Source organism: Ranitomeya imitator, chromosome 2, assembly GCF_032444005.1.
Source record: "Ranitomeya imitator isolate aRanImi1 chromosome 2, aRanImi1.pri, whole genome shotgun sequence".
Taxonomy (NCBI): domain Eukaryota; kingdom Metazoa; phylum Chordata; class Amphibia; order Anura; family Dendrobatidae; genus Ranitomeya; species Ranitomeya imitator.
The window spans coordinates 318,615,426-318,635,668 of record NC_091283.1 but is presented as its reverse complement, the minus strand read 5'-3'; the positions used below and the strand labels follow the sequence as shown (position 1 = coordinate 318,635,668).

General features: G+C 58.1%; 1 protein-coding gene across 2 annotated transcripts in view; it reads left to right on the top strand.

Annotated features, from left to right (window-relative positions):
* Positions 1-20,243, top strand: part of LOC138663453 (oocyte zinc finger protein XlCOF7.1-like) — a 109,375-nt gene that overhangs the window by 46,532 nt on the left and 42,600 nt on the right. Inside the window, exon 1 of one of the 2 annotated variants that reach the window (XM_069749662.1) lies at positions 19,082-19,645. The exons of the other annotated variant lie outside the window; for it this stretch is intronic. The gene's annotated coding sequence lies outside the window, so the exon portion shown is untranslated. Of the gene's footprint in view, positions 1-19,081; positions 19,646-20,243 lie in introns of those variants that run through there. 2 annotated transcript variants of the gene reach the window in all.

Below are 20,243 nucleotides of genomic sequence, written 5' to 3'. Positions count from 1 at the left end.
GCGGCTCTGCGGGTGGAGGTCGGTGCTGGAGGCTCCATTATTCACTATGTGGAGTGCGGCTCTGCGGGTGGAGGTAGGTGCTGGAGGCTCCATTATTCTCTATGTGGAGTGCGGCTCTGCGGGTGGAGGTCGGTGCTGGAGGCTCCATTATTCTCTATGTGGAGTGCGGTTCTGGGGGTGGAGGTCGACGCTGGAGGCTCCATTATCCTCTGTGGAGTGCGGCTCTGGGGGTGGAGGTTGGTGCCGAAGGCTCCATTATTCTCTATGTGGTGTGTGGCTCTGCGGGTGGAGGTCGGTGCTGGAGGCTCCATTATTCTCTATGTGGAGTGCGGCTCTGCGGCTGGAGGTTGGTGCTGGAGGCTCCATTATTCTCTATGTGGAGTGCGGGTGGAGGTCGGTGATGGAGGCTCCATTATTCTCTATGTGGAGTGCGGCTCTGCGGGTGGAGGTCGGTGCCTGAGGCTCCATTATTCTCTATGTGGAGTGCGGCTCTGCGGGTGGAGCTCGGTGCCTGAGGCTCCATTATTCTCTATGTGGAGTGTGGCTCTGCGGGTGGAGGTCGGCGCTGGAGGCTCCATTATTCTCTATGTGGAGTGTGGCTCTGCGGGCGGGTGGAGGTCGGTGCTGGAGGCTCCATTATTCTCTATGAGGAGTGCGGCTCTGCGGGTGGAGGTCGGTGCTGGAGGCTCCATTATTCTCTATGAGGAGTGCGGTTCTGGGGGTGGAGGTCGGTGCTGGAGGCTCCATTATTCTCTATGTGGAGTGCGGGTGGAGGTCGGTGATGGAGGCTCCATTATTCTCTATGTGGAGTGCGGCTCTGCGGGTGGAGGTCGGAGCTGGAGGCTCCATTCTCTATGTGGAGTGCGGCTCTGCGGGTGGAGGTCGGTGCTGGAGGCTCCATTATTCTCTATGTGGAGTGTGGCTCTGCGGGCGGGTGGAGGTCAGTGCTGGAGGCTCCATTATTCTCTGAGGAGTGCGGCTCTGCGGGTGGAGGTCGGTGCTGGAGGCTTCATTATTCTCTATGAGGAGTGCGGTTCTGGGGGTGGAGGTCGGTGCTGGAGGCTCCATTATTCTCTATGTGGAGTGCGGGTGGAGGTCGGTGATGGAGGCTCCATTATTCTCTATGTGGAGTGCGGCTCTGCGGGTGGAGGTCGGTGCTGGAGGCTCCATTCTCTATGTGGAGTGCGGCTCTGCGGGTGGAGGTCGGTGCTGGAGGCTCCATTATTCTCTATGTGAAGTGCGGCTCTGCGGGTGGAGGTCGGTGCTGGAGGCCCCATTATTCTCTATGTGGAGTGCGGCTCTGCGGGTGGAGGTCGGTGCCTGAGGCTCCATTATTCTCTATGTGGAGTGCGGCTCTGCGGGTGGAGGTCGGTGCCTGAGGTTCCATTATTCTCTATGTGGAGTGTGGCTCTGCGGGTGGAGGTCGGCGCTGGAAGCTCCATTATTCTCTATGTGGAGTGCGGCTCTGTGGGTGGAGGTCGGTGCTGGAGGCTCCATTATTCTCTATGTGGAGTGCGGGTGGAGGTCGGTGCTGGAGGCTCCATTATTCTAAATGTGGAGTGCGGGTGGAGGTCGGTGCTGGAGGCCCCATTATTCTCTATGTGGAGTGCGGCTCTGTGGGTGGAGGTAGGTGTTGGAGGCTCCATTATTCTCTATGTGGAGTGCGGCTCTGTGGGTGGAGGTCGGTGCTGGAGGCTCCATTATTCTCTATGTGGAGTGCGGGTGGAGGTCGGTGCTGGAGGCTCCATTATTCTCTATGTGGAGTGCGGCTCTGCGGGTGGAGGTAGGTGCTGGAGGCTCCATTATTCTCTATGTGGAGTGCGGCTCTGCGGGTGGAGGTCGGTGCTGGAGGCTCCATTATTCTCTATGTGGAGTGCGGCTCTGCGGGTGGAGGTCGGTGCTGGAGGCTCCATTATTCTCTATGTGGAGTGCGGCTCTGTGGGTGGAGGTCGGTGCTGGAGGCTCCATTATTCTCTATGTGGAGTGCGGGTGGAGGTCGGTGCTGGAGGCTCCATTATTCTCTATGTGGAGGTCGGTGCTGGAGGCCCCATTATTCTCTATGTGGAGTGCGGCTCTGCGGGTGGAGGTCGGTGCTGGAGGCTCCATTATTCTCTATGTGGAGTGCGGCTCTGTGGGTGGAGGTCGGTGGTGGAGGCTCCATTATTCTCTATGTGGAGTGCGGGTGGAGCTCGGTGCTGGAGGCTCCATTATTCTGTATGTGGAGTGCGGCTCTGGGGGTGGAGGTCGGTGCCGAAGGCTCCATTATTCTCTATGTGGAGGGCGGCTCTGGGGGTGGAGGTCGGTGCTGGAGGCTCCATTATTCTCTATGTGGAGTGCGGCTCTGCGGGTGGAGGTCGGTGCCTGAGGCTCCATTATTCTCTATGTGGAGTGCGGCTCTGCGGGTGGAGGTTGGTGCCGGAGGCTCCATTATTCTCTATGTGGAGTGTGCCTCTGTGGCTGGAGGTCGGTGCTGGAGGCTCCATTATTCTCTGTGGAGAGTGGTTCTGCGGGTGGAGGTCGGTGAGGGAGGCTCCATTATTCTCTATGTGGAGTGCTGCTCTGCGGGTGGAGGTCGGTGCCGGAGGCTCCATTATTCTCTATGTGGAGTGCTGCTCTGCGGGTGGAGGTCGGTGCCGGAGGCTCCATTATTCTCTATGTGGAGTGTGGCTCTGCGGGTGGAGGTAGGTGCCGGAGGCTCCATTATTCTCTATGTGGAGTGCGGCTCTGCGGGTGGAGGTCGGTGCTGGAGGCTCCATTATTCTCTATGTGGAGTGCGGCTCTGCGGGTGGAGGTCGGTGCTGGAGGCTCCATTATTCTCTATGTGGAGTGTGGCTCTGCGGGTGGAGGTCGGTGCTGGAGGCTCCATTATTCTCTATGTGGAGTGCGGCTCTGCGGGTGGAGGTCGGTGCTGGAGGTTCCATTATTCTCTATGTGGAGTGCGGCTCTGCGGGTGGAGGTCGGTGCCGGAGGCTCCATTATTCTCTATGTGGAGTGTGGCTCTGCGGGTGGAGGTCGGTGCCCGAGGCTCCATTATTCTCTGTGGAGTGCGGCTCTGCGGGTGGAGGTCGGTGCCTGAGGCTCCATTATTCTCTATGTGGAGTGCGGCTCTGCGGGTGGAGGTCGGTGCCTGAGGCTCCATTATTCTCTATGTGGAGTGCGGGTGGAGGTAGGTGCTGGAGGCCCCATTATTCTCTATGTGGAGTGCGGCTTTGCGGGTGGAGGTCGGTGCCTGAGGCTCCATTATTCTCTATGTGGAGTGCGGCTCTGCGGGTGGAGGTCGGTGCCTGAGGCTCCATTATTCTCTATGTGGAGTGTGGCTCTGCGGGTGGAGGTCGGCGCTGGAGGCTCCATTATTCTCTATGTAGAGTGCGGTTCTGGGGGTGGAGGTCGGTGCTGGAGGCTCCATTATTCTCTATGTGGAGTGCGGCTCTGCGGGTGGAGGTCGGTGCCCGAGGCTCCATTATTCTCTGTGGAGTGCGGCTCTGCGGGTGGAGGTCGGTGCCTGAGGCTCCATTATTCTCTATGTGGAGTGCGGCTCTGCGGGTGGAGGTCGGTGCCTGAGGCTCCATTATTCTCTATGTGGAGTGCGGGTGGAGGTAGGTGCTGGAGGCCCCATTATTCTCTATGTGGAGTGCGGTTCTGGGGGTGGAGGTCGGTGCCTGAGGCTCCATTATTCTCTATGTGGAGTGCGGCTCTGCGGGTGGAGGTCGGTGCTGGAGGCTCCATTATTCTCTATGAGGAGTGCGGTTCTGGGGGTGGAGGTCGGTGCTGGAGGCTCCATTATTCTCTATGTGGAGTTTGGCTCTGCGGGTGGAGGTCGGTGCTGGAGGCTCCATTATTCTCTATGTGGAGTGTGGCTCTGCGGGTGGAGGTCGGTGCTGGAGGCTCCATTATTCTCTATGAGGAGTGCGGTTCTGGGGGTGGAGGTCGGTGCTGGAGGCTCCATTATTCTCTATGTGGAGTGCGGCTCTGCGGGTGGAGGTCGGTGCTGGAGGCTCCATTATTCTCTATGTGGAGTGCGGCTCTGCGGGTGGAGGTCGGTGCTGGAGGCTCCATTATTCTCTATGTGGAGTGTGGCTCTGCGGGTGGAGGTCGGTGCTGGAGGCTCAATTATTCTCTATGTGGAGTGCGGCTCTGCGGGTGGAGGTCGGTGCTGGAGGCCCATTTATTCTCTATGTGGAGTGCGGCTCTGCGGGTGGAGGTCGGTGCTGGAGGCTCCATTATTCTCTATGTGGAGTGCGGCTCTGCGAGTGGAGGTCGGTGCTGGAGGCCCCATTATTCTCTATGTGGAGTGCGGCTCTACGGGTGGAGATCGGTGCTGGAGGCTCCATTATTCACTATGTGGAGTGCGGCTCTGCGGGTGGAGGTCGGTGCTGGAGGCTCCATTATTCTCTATGTGGAGTGCGGCTCTACGGGTGGAGATCGGTGCTGGAGGCTCCATTATTCTCTATGTGGAGTGCGGCTCTGCGGGTGGAGGTCGGTGCTGGAGGCTCCATTATTCTAAATGTGGAGTGCGGGTGGAGGTCGGTGCTGGAGGCTCCATTATTCTCTATGTGGAGTGCGGCTCTACGGGTGGAGATCGGTGCTGAAGGCTCCATTATTCTCTATGTGGAGTGCGGCTCTGCGGGTGGAGGTCGGTGCTGGAGGCTCCATTATTCTCTATGTGGAGTGCGGCTCTTCGGGTGGAGGTCAGTGCTGAAGGCTCCATTATTCTCTATGTGGAGTGCGGCTCTGCGGGTGGAGGTCGGTGCTGGGGGCCCCATTATTCTCTATGTGGAGTGCGGCTCTGCGGGTGGAGGTCGGTGCTGGAGGCTCCATTATTCTCTATGTGGAGTGCGGCTCTGCGGGTGGAGGTCGGTGCTGGAGGCTCCATTATTCTCTATGTGGAGTGCGGCTCTACTGGTGGAGGTCAGTGCTGGAGGCTCCATTATTCTCTATGTGGAGTGCGGCTCTACTGGTGGAGGTCAGTGCTGGAGGCTCCATTATTCTCTATGTGGAGTGAGGGTGGAGGTCGGTGCTGGAGGCTCCATTATTCTCTATGTGGAGTGCGGCTCTGCGGGTGGAGGTACGTGTTGGAGGCTCCATTATTCTCTATGTGGAGTGCGGCTCTGTGGGTGGAGGTCGGTGCTGGAGGCTCCATTATTCTCTATGTGGAGTGCGGCTCTGTGGGTGGAGGTCGGTGCTGGAGGCTCCATTATTCTCTATGTGGAGTGCGGCTCTGTGGGTGGAGGTCGGTGCTGGAGGCTCCATTATTCTCTATGTGGAGGTCGGTGCTGGAGGCTCCATTATTCTTTATGTGGAGTGCTGCTCTGCGGGTGGAGGTCAGTGCTGAAGGCTCCATTATTCTCTATGTGGAGTGCGGCTCTGCGGGTGGAGGTCGGTGCTGGAGGCTCCATTATTCTCTATGTGGAGTGCGGCTCTGCGGGTGGAGGTCAGTGCTGAAGGCTCCATTATTCTCTATGTGGAGTGCGGCTCTGCGGGTGGAGGTCGGTGCTGGAGGCTCCATTATTCTCTATGTGGAGTGCGGCTCTGCGGGTGGAGGTCGGTGCTGGAGGCTCAATTATTCTCTATGTGGAGTGAGGGTGGAGGTCGGTGCTGGAGGCTCCATTATTCTCTATGTGGAGTGCGGCTCTGCGGGTGGAGGTAGGTGTTGGAGGCTCCATTATTCTCTATGTGGAGTGCGGCTCTGTGGGTGGAGGTCGGTGCTGGAGGCTCCATTATTCTCTATGTGGAGTGCTGCTCTGTGGGTCGAGGTCGGTGCTGGAGGCTCCATTATTCTCTATGTGGAGTGCGGCTCTGTGGGTGGAGGTCGGTGCTGGAGGCTCCATTATTCTCTATGTGGAGTGCGGGTGGAGGTCGGTGCTGGAGGCCCCATTATTCTCTATGTGGAGTGCGGCTGTGCAGGTGGAGGTCGGTGCTGGAGGCTCCATTATTCTCTATGTGGAGTGCGGCTCTGCGGGTGGAGGTCGGTGCTGGAGGCTCCATTATTCTCTATGTGGAGTGTGGCTCTGCGAGTGGAGGTCGGTGCTGGAGGCTCCATTATTCTCTATGTGGAGTGCGGCTCTGTGGGTGGAGGTCGGTGCTGGAGGCTCCATTATTCCCTATGTGGAGTGCGGCTCTTCGGGTGGAGGTTGGTGCTGGAGGCTCCATTATTCTCTATGTGGAGTGCGGCTCTGCGGGTGGAGGTTGGTGCTGGAGGCTCCATTATTCTCTATGTGGAGTGCGGCTCTGCGGGTGGAGGTCGGTGCTGGAGGCCCCATTATTCTCTATGTGGAGTGCGGCTCTACGGGTGGAGGTCGGTGCTGGAGGCTCCATTATTCTCTATGTGGAGTGCGGTTCTGGGGGTGGAGGTCGGTGCTGGAGGCTCCATTATTCTCTATGTGGAGTGCGGCTCTGCGGGTGGAGGTCGGTGCTGGAGGCTCCATTATTCACTATGTGGAGTGCGGCTCTGCGGGTGGAGGTAGGTGCTGGAGGCTCCATTATTCTCTATGTGGAGTGCGGCTCTGCGGGTGGAGGTCGGTGCTGGAGGCTCCATTATTCTCTATGTGGAGTGCGGTTCTGGGGGTGGAGGTCGACGCTGGAGGCTCCATTATCCTCTGTGGAGGGCGGCTCTGGGGGTGGAGGTCGGTGCCGAAGGCTCCATTATTCTCTATGTGGAGGGCGGCTCTGGGGGTGGAGGTCGGTGCTGGAGGCTCCATTATTTTCTATGTGGTGTGTGGCTCTGCGGGTGGAGGTCGGTGCTGGAGGCTCCATTATTCTCTATGTGGAGTGCGGCTCTGCGGCTGGAGGTTGGTGCTGGAGGCTCCATTATTCTCTATGTGGAGTGCGGGTGGAGGTCGGTGATGGAGGCTCCATTATTCTCTATGTGGAGTGCGGCTCTGCGGGTGGAGGTCGGTGCCTGAGGCTCCATTATTCTCTATGTGGAGTGCGGCTCTGCGGGTGGAGGTCGGTGCCTGAGGCTCCATTATTCTCTATGTGGAGTGTGGCTCTGCGGGTGGAGGTCGGCGCTGGAGGCTCCATTATTCTCTATGTGGAGTGCGGTTCTGGGGGTGGAGGTCGGTGCTGGAGGCTCCATTATTCTCTATGTGGAGTGTGGCTCTGCGGGTGGAGGTCGTTGCTGGAGGCTCCATTATTCTCTATGTGGAGTGCGGCTCTGCGGGTGGAGGTCGGTGCTGGAGGCTTCATTATTCTCTATGTGGAGTGCGGCTCTGTGGGTGGAGGTCGGTGCTGGAGGCTCCATTATTTTCTATGTGGAGTGCGGCTCTGTGGGTGGAGGTCGGTGCTGGAGGCTCCATTATTCTCTATGTGGAGTGCGGCTCTGTGGGTGGAGGTCGGTGCTGGAGGCTCCATTATTCTCTATGTGGAGGTCGGTGCTGGAGGCTCCATTATTCTTTATGTGGAGTGCGGCTCTGCGGGTGGAGGTCAGTGCTGAAGGCTCCATTATTCTCTATGTGGAGTGCGGCTCTGCGGGTGGAGGTCGGTGCTGGAGGCTCCATTATTCTCTATGTGGAGTGCGGCTCTGCGGGTGGAGGTCAGTGCTGAAGGCTCCATTATTCTCTATGTGGAGTGCGGCTCTGCGGGTGGAGGTCGGTGCTGGAGGCTCCATTATTCTCTATGTGGAGTGCGGCTCTGCGGGTGGAGGTCGGTGCTGGAGGCTCAATTATTCTCTATGTGGAGTGAGGGTGGAGGTCGGTGCTGGAGGCTCCATTATTCTCTATGTGGAGTGCGGCTCTGCGGGTGGAGGTAGGTGTTGGAGGCTCCATTATTCTCTATGTGGATTGCGGCTCTGTGGGTGGAGGTCGGTGCTGGAGGCTCCATTATTCTCTATGTGGAGTGCGGCTCTGTGGGTCGAGGTCGGTGCTGGAGGCTCCATTATTCTCTATGTGGAGTGCGGCTCTGCGGGTGGAGGTCAGTGCTGAAGGCTCCATTATTCTCTATGTGGAGTGCGGCTCTGCGGGTGGAGGTCGGTGCTGGAGGCTCCATTATTCTCTATGTGGAGTGCGGCTCTGCGGGTGGAGGTAGGTGTTGGAGGCTCCATTATTCTCTATGTGGATTGCGGCTCTGTGGGTGGAGGTCGGTGCTGGAGGCTCCATTATTCTCTATGTGGAGTGCGGCTCTGTGGGTCGAGGTCGGTGCTGGAGGCTCCATTATTCTCTATGTGGAGTGCGGCTCTGTGGGTGGAGGTCGGTGCTGGAGGCTCCATTATTCTCTATGTGGAGTGCGGGTGGAGGTCGGTGCTGGAGGCCCCATTATTCTCTATGTGGAGTGCGGCTGTGCAGGTGGAGGTCGGTGCTGGAGGCTCCATTATTCTCTATGTGGAGTGCGGCTCTGCGGGTGGAGGTCGGTGCTGGAGGCTCCATTATTCTCTATGTGGAGTGCGGCTCTGTGGGTGGAGGTCGGTGCTGGAGGCTCCATTATTCCCTATGTGGAGTGCGGCTCTTCGGGTGGAGGTTGGTGCTGGAGGCTCCATTATTCTCTATGTGGAGTGCGGCTCTGCGGGTGGAGGTCGGTGCTGGAGGCCCCATTATTCTCTATGTGGAGTGCGGCTCTACGGGTGGAGGTCGGTGCTGGAGGCTCCATTATTCTCTATGTGGAGTGCGGTTCTGGGGGTGGAGGTCGGTGCTGGAGGCTCCATTATTCTCTATGTGGAGTGCGGCTCTGCGGGTGGAGGTCGGTGCTGGAGGCTCCATTATTCACTATGTGGAGTGCGGCTCTGCGGGTGGAGGTAGGTGCTGGAGGCTCCATTATTCTCTATGTGGAGTGCGGCTCTGCGGGTGGAGGTCGGTGCTGGAGGCTCCATTATTCTCTATGTGGAGTGCGGTTCTGGGGGTGGAGGTCGACGCTGGAGGCTCCATTATCCTCTGTGGAGGGCGGCTCTGGGGGTGGAGGTCGGTGCCGAAGGCTCCATTATTCTCTATGTGGAGGGCGGCTCTGGGGGTGGAGGTCGGTGCTGGAGGCTCCATTATTTTCTATGTGGTGTGTGGCTCTGCGGGTGGAGGTCGGTGATGGAGGCTCCATTATTCTCTATGTGGAGTGCGGCTCTGCGGGTGGAGGTCGGTGCCTGAGGCTCCATTATTCTCTATGTGGAGTGCGGCTCTGCGGGTGGAGGTCGGTGCCTGAGGCTCCATTATTCTCTATGTGGAGTGTGGCTCTGCGGGTGGAGGTCGGCGCTGGAGGCTCCATTATTCTCTATGTGGAGTGCGGTTCTGGGGGTGGAGGTCGGTGCTGGAGGCTCCATTATTCTCTATGTGGAGTGTGGCTCTGCGGGCGGGTGGAGGTCGGTGCTGGAGGCTCCATTATTCTCTATGAGGAGTGCGGCTCTGCGGGTGGAGGTCGGTGCTGGAGGCTCCATTATTCTCTATGAGGAGTGCGGTTCTGGGGGTGGAGGTCGGTGCTGGAGGCTCCATTATTCTCTATGAGGAGTGCGGCTCTGCGGGTGGAGGTCGGTGCTGGAGGCTCCATTATTCTCTATGAGGAGTGCGGTTCTGGGGGTGGAGGTCAGTGCTGGAGGCTCCATTATTCTCTATGTGGAGTGTGGCTCTGCGGGTGGAGGTCGGTGCTGGAGGCTCCATTATTTTCTATGTGGAGTGTGGCTCTGCGGGTGGAGGTCGGTGCTGGAGGCTCCATTATTCTCTATGTGGAGTGCGGCTCTGCGGGTGGAGGTCGGTGCTGGAGGCTCCATTCTCTATGTGGAGTGCGGCTCTGCGGGTGGAGGTCGGTGCTGGAGGCTCCATTATTCTCTATGTGAAGTGCGGCTCTGCGGGTGGAGGTCGGTGCTGGAGGCCCCATTATTCTCTATGTGGAGTGCGGCTCTGCGGGTGGAGGTCGGTGCCTGAGGCTCCATTATTCTCTATGTGGAGTGCGGCTCTGCGGGTGGAGGTCGGTGCCTGAGGTTCCATTATTCTCTATGTGGAGTGTGGCTCTGCGGGTGGAGGTCGGCGCTGGAAGCTCCATTATTCTCTATGTGGAGTGCGGCTCTGCGGGTGGAGGTCGGTGCTGGAGGCTTCATTATTCTCTATGTGGAGTGTGGCTCTGCGGGTGGAGGTCGGTGCTGGAGGCTCCATTATTCTCTATGTGGAGTGCGGCTCTGCGGGTGGAGGTCGGTGCTGGAGGCTCCATTATTCTCTATGTGGAGTGCGGCTCTGCGGGTGGAGGTCGGTGCTGGAGGTTCCATTATTCTCTATGTGGAGTGCGGCTCTGCGGGTGGAGATCGGTGCTGGAGGCTCCATTATTCTCTATGTGGAGTGCGGCTCTGTGGGTGATGGTCGGTGCTTGAGGCTCCATTATTCTCTATGTGGAGTGCGGTTCTGGGGGTGGAGGTCGGTGCTGGAGGCCCCATTATTCTCTATGTGGAGTGCGGCTCTGCGGGTGGAGGTCGGTGCTGGAGGCCCCATTATTCTCTATGTGGAGTGCGGCTCTGCGGGTGGAGGTCGGTGCTGGAGGCTCCATTATTCTCTATGTGGAGTGCGGCTCTGCGGGTGGAGGTCGGTGCTGGAGGCCCCATTATTCTCTATGTGGAGTGCGGCTCTGCGGGTGGAGGTCGGTGCTGGAGGCTCCATTATTCTCTATGTGGAGTGCGGCTCTGCGGGTGGAGGTCGGTGCTGGAGGCCCCATTATTCTCTATGTGGAGTGCGGCTCTGCGGGTGGAGATCGGTGCTGGAGGCTCCATTATTCTAAATGTGGAGTGCGGGTGGAGGTCGGTGCTGGAGGCTCCATTATACTCTATGTGGAGCTCGGTGCTGGAGGCTCCATTATTCTCTATGTGGAGTGCGGCTCTGCAGGTGGGGTCGGTGCTGGAGGCTCCATTATTCTCTGTGGAGTGCGGCTCTGCGGGTGGAGGTCGGTGCTGGAGGCTCCATTATTCTCTATGTGGAGTGCGGCTCTGTGGGTGGAGGTCGGTGCTGGAGGCTCCATTATTCTCTATGTGGAGTGCAGCTCTGTGGGTGGAGGTCGGTGCTGGAGGCTCCATTATTCCCTATGTGGAGTGCGGCTCTTCGGGTGGAGGTCGGTGCTGGAGGCTCCATTATTCTCTATGTGGAGGTCGGTGCTGGAGGCCCCATTATTCTCTATGTGGAGTGCGGCTCTGCGGGTGGAGGTCGGTGCTGGAGGCCCCATTATTCTCTATGTGGAGTGTGGCTCTGCGGGTGGAGGTCGGTGCCAGAGGCTCCATTATTCTCTATGTGGAGTGTGGCTCTGTGGCTGGAGGTCGGTGCTGGAGGCTCCATTATTCTCTATGTGGAGTGCGGGTGGAGGTCGGTGCTGGAGGCTCCATTCTCTATGTGGAGTGCGGCTCTGCGGGTGGAGGTCGTTGCTGGAGGCTCCATTATTCTCTATGTGGAGTGCGGCTCTGCGGGTGGAGGTCGGTGCCTGAGGCTCCATTATTCTCTATGTGGAGTGCGGCTCTGGGGGTGGAGGTCGGTGCTGGAGGCTCCATTATTCTCTATGTGGAGTGCGGCTCTGCGGGTGGAGGTCGGTGCTGGAGGCTCCATTATTCTCTATGTGGAGTGCGGCTCTGCGGGTGGAGGTCGGTGCTGGAGGCTCCATTATTCTCTATGTGGAGTGCGGCTCTGGGGGTGGAGGTCGGTGCTGGAGGCTCCATTATTCTCTATGTGGTGTGCGGCTCTGCGGGTGGAGGTCGGTGCTGGAGGCTCCATTATTCTCTATGTGGAGTGCGGCTCTGGGGGTGGAGGTAGGTGCTGGAGAATCCATTATTCTCTATGTGGAGTGCGGCTCTGGGGGTGGAGGTCGGTGCTGGAGGCTCAATTATTCTCTATGTGGAGTGCGGCTCTGCGGGTGGAGGTCGGTGCTGGAGGCTCCATTCTCTATGTGGAGTGCGGCTGTGCGGGTGGAGGTCGGTGCTGGAGGCTCCATTATTCTCTATGTGGAGTGCGGCTCTGCGGGTGGAGGTCGGTGCTGGAGGCTCCATTATTCTCTATGTGGAGTGCAGCTCTGTGGGTGGAGGTCGGTGCTGGAGGCTCCATTATTCCCTATGTGGAGTGCGGCTCTTCGGGTGGAGGTCGGTGCTGGAGGCTCCATTATTCTCTATGTGGAGGTCGGTGCTGGAGGCCCCATTATTCTCTATGTGGAGTGCGGCTCTGCGGGTGGAGGTCGGTGCTGGAGGCCCCATTATTCTCTATGTGGAGTGTGGCTCTGCGGGTGGAGGTCAGTGCTGGAGGCTCCATTATTCTCTATGTGGAGTGCGGGTGGAGGTCGGTGCTGGAGGCTCCATTATTCTCTATGTGGAGTGCGGCTCTGCGGGTGGAGGTCGGTGCTGGAGGCTCCATTATTCTCTATGAGGAGTGCGGTTCTGGGGGTGGAGGTCGGTGCTGGAGGCTCCATTATTCTCTATGTGGAGTGCGGGTGGAGGTCGGTGCTGGAGGCTCCATTATTCTCTATGTGGAGTGCGGCTCTGCGGGTGGAGGTCGGTGCTGGAGGCTCCATTCTCTATGTGGAGTGCGGCTCTGCGGGTGGAGGTCGGTGCTGGAGGCTCCATTATTCTCTATGTGAAGTGCGGCTCTGCGGGTGGAGGTCGGTGCTGGAGGCCCCATTATTCTCTATGTGGAGTGCGGCTCTGCGGGTGGAGGTCGGTGCCTGAGGCTCCATTATTCTCTATGTGGAGTGCGGCTCTGCGGGTGGAGGTCGGTGCCTGAGGTTCCATTATTCTCTATGTGGAGTGTGGCTCTGCGGGTGGAGGTCGGCGCTGGAAGCTCCATTATTCTCTATGTGGAGTGCGGCTCTGCGGGTGGAGGTCGGTGCTGGAGGCTTCATTATTCTCTATGTGGAGTGCGGCTCTGTGGGTGGAGGTCGGTGCTGGAGGCTCCATTATTCTCTATGTGGAGTGCGGCTCTGTGGGTGGAGGTCGGTGCTGGAGGCTCCATTATTCTCTATGTGGAGTGCGGCTCTGTGGGTGGAGGTCGGTGCTGGAGGCTCCATTATTCTCTATGTGGAGGTCGGTGCTGGAGGCTCCATTATTCTTTATGTGGAGTGCGGCTCTGCGGGTGGAGGTCAGTGCTGAAGGCTCCATTATTCTCTATGTGGAGTGCGGCTCTGCGGGTGGAGGTCGGTGCTGGAGGCTCCATTATTCTCTATGTGGAGTGCGGCTCTGCGGGTGGAGGTCAGTGCTGAAGGCTCCATTATTCTCTATGTGGAGTGCGGCTCTGCGGGTGGAGGTCGGTGCTGGAGGCTCCATTATTCTCTATGTGGAGTGCGGCTCTGCGGGTGGAGGTCGGTGCTGGAGGCTCAATTATTCTCTATGTGGAGTGAGGGTGGAGGTCGGTGCTGGAGGCTCCATTATTCTCTATGTGGAGTGCGGCTCTGCGGGTGGAGGTAGGTGTTGGAGGCTCCATTATTCTCTATGTGGATTGCGGCTCTGTGGGTGGAGGTCGGTGCTGGAGGCTCCATTATTCTCTATGTGGAGTGCGGCTCTGTGGGTCGAGGTCGGTGCTGGAGGCTCCATTATTCTCTATGTGGAGTGCGGCTCTGTGGGTGGAGGTCGGTGCTGGAGGCTCCATTATTCTCTATGTGGAGTGCGGGTGGAGGTCGGTGCTGGAGGCCCCATTATTCTCTATGTGGAGTGCGGCTGTGCAGGTGGAGGTCGGTGCTGGAGGCTCCATTATTCTCTATGTGGAGTGCGGCTCTGCGGGTGGAGGTCGGTGCTGGAGGCTCCATTATTCTCTATGTGGAGTGCGGCTCTGTGGGTGGAGGTCGGTGCTGGAGGCTCCATTATTCCCTATGTGGAGTGCGGCTCTTCGGGTGGAGGTTGGTGCTGGAGGCTCCATTATTCTCTATGTGGAGTGCGGCTCTGCGGGTGGAGGTCGGTGCTGGAGGCCCCATTATTCTCTATGTGGAGTGCGGCTCTACGGGTGGAGGTCGGTGCTGGAGGCTCCATTATTCTCTATGTGGAGTGCGGTTCTGGGGGTGGAGGTCGGTGCTGGAGGCTCCATTATTCTCTATGTGGAGTGCGGCTCTGCGGGTGGAGGTCGGTGCTGGAGGCTCCATTATTCACTATGTGGAGTGCGGCTCTGCGGGTGGAGGTAGGTGCTGGAGGCTCCATTATTCTCTATGTGGAGTGCGGCTCTGCGGGTGGAGGTCGGTGCTGGAGGCTCCATTATTCTCTATGTGGAGTGCGGTTCTGGGGGTGGAGGTCGACGCTGGAGGCTCCATTATCCTCTGTGGAGGGCGGCTCTGGGGGTGGAGGTCGGTGCCGAAGGCTCCATTATTCTCTATGTGGAGGGCGGCTCTGGGGGTGGAGGTCGGTGCTGGAGGCTCCATTATTTTCTATGTGGTGTGTGGCTCTGCGGGTGGAGGTCGGTGCTGGAGGCTCCATTATTCTCTATGTGGAGTGCGGCTCTGCGGCTGGAGGTTGGTGCTGGAGGCTCCATTATTCTCTATGTGGAGTGCGGGTGGAGGTCGGTGATGGAGGCTCCATTATTCTCTATGTGGAGTGCGGCTCTGCGGGTGGAGGTCGGTGCCTGAGGCTCCATTATTCTCTATGTGGAGTGCGGCTCTGCGGGTGGAGGTCGGTGCCTGAGGCTCCATTATTCTCTATGTGGAGTGTGGCTCTGCGGGTGGAGGTCGGCGCTGGAGGCTCCATTATTCTCTATGTGGAGTGCGGTTCTGGGGGTGGAGGTCGGTGCTGGAGGCTCCATTATGCTCTATGTGGAGTGTGGCTCTGCGGGCGGGTGGAGGTCGGTGCTGGAGGCTCCATTATTCTCTATGAGGAGTGCGGCTCTGCGGGTGGAGGTCGGTGCTGGAGGCTCCATTATTCTCTATGAGGAGTGCGGTTCTGGGGGTGGAGGTCGGTGCTGGAGGCTCCATTATTCTCTATGTGGAGTGCGGGTGGAGGTCGGTGCTGGAGGCTCCATTATTCTCTATGTGGAGTGCGGCTCTGCGGGTGGAGGTCGGTGCTGGAGGCTCCATTCTCTATGTGGAGTGCGGCTCTGCGGGTGGAGGTCGGTGCTGGAGGCTCCATTATTCTCTATGTGAAGTGCGGCTCTGCGGGTGGAGGTCGGTGCTGGAGGCCCCATTATTCTCTATGTGGAGTGCGGCTCTGCGGGTGGAGGTCGGTGCCTGAGGCTCCATTATTCTCTATGTGGAGTGCGGCTCTGCGGGTGGAGGTCGGTGCCTGAGGTTCCATTATTCTCTATGTGGAGTGTGGCTCTGCGGGTGGAGGTCGGCGCTGGAAGCTCCATTATTCTCTATGTGGAGTGCGGCTCTGCGGGTGGAGGTCGGTGCTGGAGGCTTCATTATTCTCTATGTGGAGTGTGGCTCTGCGGGTGGAGGTCGGTGCTGGAGGCTCCATTATTCTCTATGTGGAGTGCGGCTCTGCGGGTGGAGGTCGGTGCTGGAGGCTCCATTATTCTCTATGTGGAGTGCGGCTCTGCGGGTGGAGGTCGGTGCTGGAGGTTCCATTATTCTCTATGTGGAGTGCGGCTCTGCGGGTGGAGATCGGTGCTGGAGGCTCCATTATTCTCTATGTGGAGTGCGGCTCTGTGGGTGAAGGTCGGTGCTTGAGGCTCCATTATTCTCTATGTGGAGTGCGGTTCTGGGGGTGGAGGTCGGTGCTGGAGGCCCCATTATTCTCTATGTGGAGTGCGGCTCTGCGGGTGGAGGTCGGTGCTGGAGGCCCCATTATTCTCTATGTGGAGTGCGGCTCTGCGGGTGGAGGTCGGTGCTGGAGGCTCCATTATTCTCTATGTGGAGTGCGGCTCTGCGGGTGGAGGTCGGTGCTGGAGGCCCCATTATTCTCTATGTGGAGTGCGGCTCTGCGGGTGGAGGTCGGTGCTGGAGGCTCCATTATTCTCTATGTGGAGTGCGGCTCTGCGGGTGGAGGTCGGTGCTGGAGGCCCCATTATTCTCTATGTGGAGTGCGGCTCTGCGGGTGGAGATCGGTGCTGGAGGCTCCATTATTCTAAATGTGGAGTGCGGGTGGAGGTCGGTGCTGGAGGCCCCATTATTCTCTATGTGGAGTGCGGCTCTGTGGGTGGAGGTAGGTGTTGGAGGCTCCATTATTCTCTATGTGGAGTGCGGCTCTGTGGGTGGAGGTCGGTGCTGGAGGCTCCATTATTCTCTATGTGGAGTGCGGGTGGAGGTCGGTGCTGGAGGCTCCATTATTCTCTATGTGGAGGTCGGTGCTGGAGGCCCCATTATTCTCTATGTGGAGTGCGGCTCTGCGGGTGGAGGTCGGTGCTGGAGGCTCCATTATTCTCTATGTGGAGTGCGGCTCTGTGGGTGGAGGTCGGTGCTGGAGGCTCCATTATTCTCTATGTGGAGTGCGGCTCTGTGGGTGGAGGTCGGTGCTGGAGGCTCCATTATTCTCTATGTGGAGTGCGGGTGGAGGTCGGTGCTGGAGGCTCCATTATACTCTATGTGGAGCTCGGTGCTGGAGGCTCCATTATTCTCTATGTGGAGTGCGGCTCTGCAGGTGGGGTCGGTGCTGGAGGCTCCATTATTCTCTGTGGAGTGCGGCTCTGCGGGTGGAGGTCGGTGCTGGAGGCTCCATTATTCTCTATGTGGAGTGCGGCTCTGTGGGTGGAGGTCGGTGCTGGAGGCTCCATTATTCTCTATGTGGAGTGCAGCTCTGTGGGTGGAGGTCGGTGCTGGAGGCTCCATTATTCCCTATGTGGAGTGCGGCTCTTCGGGTGGAGGTCGGTGCTGGAGGCTCCATTATTCTCTATGTGGAGGTCGGTGCTGGAGGCCCCATTATTCTCTATGTGGAGTGCGGCTCTGCGGGTGGAGGTCGGTGCTGGAGGCCCCATTATTCTCTATGTGGAGTGTGGCTCTGCGGGTGGAGGTCGGTGCCAGAGGCTCCATTATTCTCTATGTGGAGTGTGGCTCTGTGGCTGGAGGTCGGTGCTGGAGGCTCCATTATTCTCTATGTGGAGTGCGGGTGGAGGTCGGTGCTGGAGGCTCCATTCTCTATGTGGAGTGCGGCTCTGCGGGTGGAGGTCGTTGCTGGAGGCTCCATTATTCTCTATGTGGAGTGCGGCTCTGCGGGTGGAGGTCGGTGCCTGAGGCTCCATTATTCTCTATGTGGAGTGCGGCTCTGGGGGTGGAGGTCGGTGCTGGAGGCTCCATTATTCTCTATGTGGAGTGCGGCTCTGCGGGTGGAGGTCGGTGCTGGAGGCTCCATTATTCTCTATGTGGAGTGCGGCTCTGCGGGTGGAGGTCGGTGCTGGAGGCTCCATTATTCTCTTTGTGGAGTGCGGCTCTGGGGGTGGAGGTCGGTGCTGGAGGCTCCATTATTCTCTATGTGGTGTGCGGCTCTGCGGGTGGAGGTCGGTGCTGGAGGCTCCATTATTCTCTATGTGGAGTGCGGCTCTGGGGGTGGAGGTCGGTGCTGGAGGCTCAATTATTCTCTATGTGGAGTGCGGCTCTGCGGGTGGAGGTCGGTGCTGGAGGCTCCATTCTCTATGTGGAGTGCGGCTGTGCGGGTGGAGGTCGGTGCTGGAGGCTCCATTATTCTCTATGTGGAGTGCGGCTCTGCGGGTGGAGGTCGGTGCTGGAGGCTCCATTATTCTCTATGTGGAGTGCAGCTCTGTGGGTGGAGGTCGGTGCTGGAGGCTCCATTATTCCCTATGTGGAGTGCGGCTCTTCGGGTGGAGGTCGGTGCTGGAGGCTCCATTATTCTCTATGTGGAGGTCGGTGCTGGAGGCCCCATTATTCTCTATGTGGAGTGCGGCTCTGCGGGTGGAGGTCGGTGCTGGAGGCCCCATTATTCTCTATGTGGAGTGTGGCTCTGCGGGTGGAGGTCGGTGCCAGAGGCTCCATTATTCTCTATGTGGAGTGTGGCTCTGTGGCTGGAGGTCGGTGCTGGAGGCTCCATTATTCTCTATGTGGAGTGCGGGTGGAGGTCGGTGCTGGAGGCTCCATTCTCTATGTGGAGTGCGGCTCTGCGGGTGGAGGTCGTTGCTGGAGGCTCCATTATTCTCTATGTGGAGTGCGGCTCTGCGGGTGGAGGTCGGTGCCTGAGGCTCCATTATTCTCTATGTGGAGTGCGGCTCTGCGGGTGGAGGTCGGTGCTGGAGGCCCCATTATTCTCTATGTGGAGTGCGGCTCTGGGGGTGGAGGTCGGTGCTGGAGGCTCCATTATTCTCTATGTGGAGTGCGGCTCTGCGGGTGGAGGTCGGTGCTGGAGGCTCCATTATTCTCTATGTGGAGTGCGGCTCTGCGGGTGGAGGTCGGTGCTGGAGGCTCCATTATTCTCTATGTGGAGTGCGGCTCTGGGGGTGGAGGTAGGTGCTGGAGACTCCATTATTCTCTATGTGGAGTGCGGCTCTGGGGGTGGAGGTCGGTGCTGGAGGCTCCATTATTCTCTATGTGGATTGCGGCTCTGCGGGTGGAGGTCGGTGCTGGAGGCTCCATTATTCTCTATGTGGAGTGGGGCTCTGCGGGTGGAGGTCGGTGCTGGAGGCTCCATTATTCTCTATGTGGAGTGCGGCTCTGCGGGTGGAGGTCGGTGCTGGAGGCTCCATTATTCTCTGTGGAGTGCGGCTCTGTGGGTGGAGGTCGGTGCTGGAGGCTCCATTATTCTCTATGTGGAGTGCGGCTCTGCGGGTGGAGGTCGGTGCTGGAGGCTCCATTATTCTCTGTGGAGTGCGGCTCTGCGGGTGGAGGTCGGTGCTGGAGGCTCCATTATTCTCTATGTGGAGTGTGGCTCTGTGGGTGGAGGTCGGTGCTGGAGGCTCCATTATTCTCTATGTGGAGTGCGGCTCTGCGGGTGGAGGTAGGTGCTGGAGGCTCCATTATTCTCTATGTGGAGTGCAGCTCTGCGGGTGGAGGTCGGTGCTGGAGGCTCCATTATTCTCTATGTGGAGTGCGGCTCTGCGGGTGGAGGTAGGTGCTGGAGGCTCCATTATTCTCTATGTGGAGTGCGGCTCTGCGGGTGGAGGTCTGTGCTGGAGGCTCCATTATTCTCTATGTGGAGTGTGGCTCTGCGGGTGGAGGTCGGTGCTGGAGGCTCCATTATTCTCTATGTGGAGTGCGGCTCTGCGGGTGGAGGTCGGTGCTGGAGGCTCCATTATTCTCTATGTGGAGTGCGGCTCTGCGGGTGGAGGTCGGTGCTGGAGGCTCCATTATTCTCTATGTGGAGTGCGGCTCTGCGGGTGGATCTCGGTGCTGGAGACTCCATTATTCTCTATGTGGAGTGCGGCTCTGCGGGTGGAGGTCGGTGCTGGAGACTCCATTATTCTCTATGTGGAGTGCGGCTCTGCGGGTGGAGGTCGGTGCTGGAGGCTCCATTATTCTCTATTATTATTATTATTATACATTTTTATAGCGCCATTTATTCCATGGCGCTTTACATGTGAATACGGGGCAAATATAGACAAATACATTAAACATGAGCAGATAACAAGGCACACGAGTACATAAGGAGGGAGGACCCTGCCCGCGAGGGCTCACAGTCTGCAGGGGGTGGGTGAGGATACACTAGGAGAGGGAAGAGCTGGCTGTACGGCTGTTCAGTAGGTTGAGGATCACTGCAGGCTGTAGGCTTGTCGGAAGAGATGAGTCTTCAGGTTCTTTTTGAAGGTATATCTATGTGGAGTGCGGCTCTGCGGGTGGATCTCGGTGCTGGAGACTCCATTATTCTCTATGTGGAGTGCGGCTCTGCAGGTGAAGGGTCCACACACCAGAACTGTAGCAGGTAAAGAACCCAATATCCACAGGTGTCCCTTCTAATTGGGGGAAACTATCACCTCTAATAATCCTCGGACAGTTCTGACAAACACAGTAAAGTGCCCCTTTATGGAGGTGACAGAAAGTCTGTTTAGTCCCTTTAGCTTCATAGTATCAGCTCTAATCCAATGGGGAGAGAGCGATTTCCCCTGAAGAGTCACAGATTGTGGGGTTGTTATAAAATGTTATATTTAGGGGGTTTGTGTTGTCTCCTTATAAGAATCACAATGGTTTTGTTCCTTTTCCGCTGATAAATACAAACGACCCAACTATGAAAGACGGGAACCAAGAAACATGTATTACTCTCATAGTACACTGGGCTTGTACACAGTATTGTCGGGAAATCTTCATACAGACGGCCGGTGGTGATGGAGTCAGTGATGGACAAATCTGTTTCTAGAGCCGTAGTAGAAGATGAAGATGTCATCCTCATCATGAAGTAGTTATTTCTCCTGTCACGTGTAATGAATATCTCCTGCAGTATTGCTAATGCCGATTCCAGGGTCGGTAAATGAGACGAGAATTAGCGTTATGGAAGATGAGTCTATGAGAAACGTATTCAGCTG